The sequence below is a fragment of the Stomoxys calcitrans genome, chromosome 3 (assembly GCF_963082655.1).
Source record: "Stomoxys calcitrans chromosome 3, idStoCalc2.1, whole genome shotgun sequence".
NCBI lineage: Eukaryota > Metazoa > Arthropoda > Insecta > Diptera > Muscidae > Stomoxys > Stomoxys calcitrans.
The window spans coordinates 83409741-83412892 of record NC_081554.1 but is presented as its reverse complement, the minus strand read 5'-3'; the positions used below and the strand labels follow the sequence as shown (position 1 = coordinate 83412892).

General features: G+C 36.5%; 1 long non-coding RNA gene across 1 annotated transcript; it reads left to right on the top strand.

Moving 5' to 3' along the window:
- Window positions 1–1031: 1031 nt before the first annotated feature.
- LOC131995554 (uncharacterized) lies at window positions 1032–1922 on the top strand. Its single transcript, XR_009397506.1, has 2 exons — window positions 1032–1360; window positions 1426–1922. It is a non-coding gene; the product is annotated as an uncharacterized LOC131995554 (long non-coding RNA).
- The last annotated feature ends 1230 nt before the right edge of the window (window positions 1923–3152 follow it).

The window sequence follows — 3152 nt, the reverse complement described above, 5'->3', positions numbered from 1 at the left end:
GCAACGCTTGCAAATCATTGAATTTTATTACCAAAATCAGTGTTCGGTTCGAAATGTGTTCATTCACCGTAACGTTGCGTCCAACAGCATCTTTGAAAAAATACGGTCCAATGATTCCACCAGCGTACAAACCACACCAAACAGTGCATTTTTCGGGATGCATGGGCAGTTCTTGAACGGCTTCTGGTTGTTCTTCACTCCAAATGCGGCAATTTTGCTTATTTACGTAGCCATTCAACCAGAAATGAGCCTCATCGCTGAACGGTGAATGAACACATTTCGAACCGAACACTGATTTTGGTAATAAAATTCAATGATTTGCAAGCGTTGCTCGTTAGTAAGTCTATTCATGATGAAATGTCAAAGCATACTGAGCATCTTTCTCTTTGACACCATGTCTGAAATCCCACGTGATCTGTCAAATACTAATGCATGAAAATCCTAACCTCAAAAAAATCACCCTTTACATACAATACTGAGTGTTTTTAACCTCTTCAATTAATTGTGCGCCTTCTCATCAATCAGTTATTAGTGCAACTCTGATTTTGGGTATGTTACTAGGTCGCGCCATTTTTCATTGAGTGTGTGTTATAGTTCTTAACTATAATACACACAACCAAAACTCGTTGACAGATAGTGCACACCAAAGAGGGTGAGAAAGGAAAAGAGTTGGCATTAGAGCGAAATACAGCATGGCCAGTGGCAAAAGTTAAAGACACAACATGATTGAGTTGCTTACGATAATTCGTTTTTCCTTTTATTCCAACTTTCGGTTGCAAAGAAACAAAGCAAAATACGAAAAATGTTCGAACGAATGCCCGAATCAAAACAGAATAACCCGAAAATGTTGCAACCCTCAATGTGATTCCAATTGGAATACATGGAAAATGTTGTGTCTTTAACGCATGTTATTTTACGGTACGGGGAAGACAAAGCAGAAACCCTCTCTTGTATTATCTCTCCCTCTTTTGTGCACACGCGAGAAAAATTTGTACTCAGCTGTTTACGGTACACTACCTGGTAATTATCAAAGAGGGTGAGAAGAAGAAGAGTTGGCTTTAGACCGCAATTCGATATAACGAGTGACAAAGTTTAAAGACACAGCATGTTTGGATTGAAGGGGTAGAACATACGATATTTCGTATTTCTTTTTATTCCAACATTCGGTTTCAAGTGGAATAAGAAGAAGACAACCTCTAATAATTCACATTGAAATGACGTCAATCAAAGTAAAAATGAATTAAAAGAAATTGTCATCGACATTGGTGTAGAGAAAAAGGTAAATGGAAAGAATAAATAGTGGGAGACACCTTCAAAGTTGGTGTTAGAGATTATAAAAAAGGACGCTATTCTACGTTTGGTAAGTGGGAAAAAATCGTCATGCGCTGCTAGGTTGTTTCAATAAAAACTTTGTGGTTTTTACAGAGAGACGAGACACATACGGTTGGAACTAGAAAGCATCTTCCTTCTCTTGTTCCTATGGTATCATAATAGGGGAAAACGTGTAAGTGCGTCTGATGGCAGACTGCCACTTAAACCTAACCTTCCCGGGAACCTTACTAACCTTCCCTAGGCCAACAAAGAATAATGAAAAAGAACGGAGGAGGAGCTATATCAAGTTATAGTCAGATTCGGGGCTGAAGAAGCAAAATGGGGAGATCGGTTTATATGGTTTAAATGCGTTTTTTTCTAAAGCAAGCTTAAATTAACAGCTGATAACTGACAGAAGAAAGAATGCAATTACAGAGTCACAATTTGTGAAAAAATTCGTCAACGCCAACTATATGAAAAATCCGCAATTACTTTTTGGGCAACCCAAAAGCTGCCATTTAAACCAGTCTCTCGATCATCTTTGTTCCTAGAGCTTAATTTGTGATGGTTTGGCAGAAGTTTGGTGTGTAAAATAAAAAAATTCAATTAAATTTATTTAGTATAAATTTTTAGCTGAATCCATGGTGGTGGGTTCCCAAGATTCAGACCGGCCGAACTCAGTACGCTTTTACTTATTAGTTGTATTCTGTTAAAATTGTTCCTTAAACATGCAATTGCTGAATAAGGGACAATGAACGTTTGCATGTCCCTTCCATATTATGACAACTTGAATTTGCCTTTTCACATGACCTCTTTACCGCATTCAAGAGAAAATAGTCAAGATATGAAATAGATGACACCCTCGATTTGATTGCACGATTACAAAAAAACTTCCCACGCTTACTGAACGCTTTTTCAAAGAACAATTAAAAATCAGCCCCTACAGATCTAAAAAACCACAGCTTACAATCTCATTATCATATCAGTGGTTATAGCTCTCGCATATACCACACATACATACATCAATCTCAGCCATCACTTTTGTTGGCTTTTGTAAAATTCTTAGCCTCTTAGTGGCTCTAAAAACTCCATTCACCACAAATTGTCATTGTCATCATGTTTGTAATGACTTTTACTACCCCATCACACTTACACTCACATGGGCCACAATCAACAGTCATCAACATCCATTAGCCAGGATATGCCTTCATTTATTCTTTCATAATGAAAAAAAAATTAAATAAATAAATTGAGGGAGAAAACCAAAAACACAAAAAATATAAATAACAATGAAGGACTTTGTTTGCCATTTGGTTATATCGTCTTTTGGAAACGTGACGAAGTGGATATCCACTTCGCCAAGTTTCCTCTCCCGCCGGCACAGTACGCACTTCATTATTTTTAATTGATTTTTTACCGCACTGAGAATTTTACAAACTTTTTTATAAATTCTCGACCGCATTGAGAATTTTCCTTGATATAATAATGGAAATTTTGCGCGATTTCCATTGACAGCGCGCCAAATCGATAGCTCTCTCCTAGAAAGAGATTTATACAAGAGAGAAATTACTTTCCCCAAATTTCCAACTGTTATAGGGTTTCATTCCACGATGGAACCCTGTAACACTCCAGAAAATTGGAGTTTATGAAAATTTGGAGTTTATATACGTTGCTTCATCCAGTTAAGGACACAATTTCATCCATTACCGAATATTTAAATGAATTACAGTAAACGGATGAAATTGAGTTTTTACCTGGATGTTCTGTTTCACTTCACATTAAAACACTTCACTAAACTTTTTATTAAACATTTTTAACTTTTCTTAATTGTTTTTATTTTT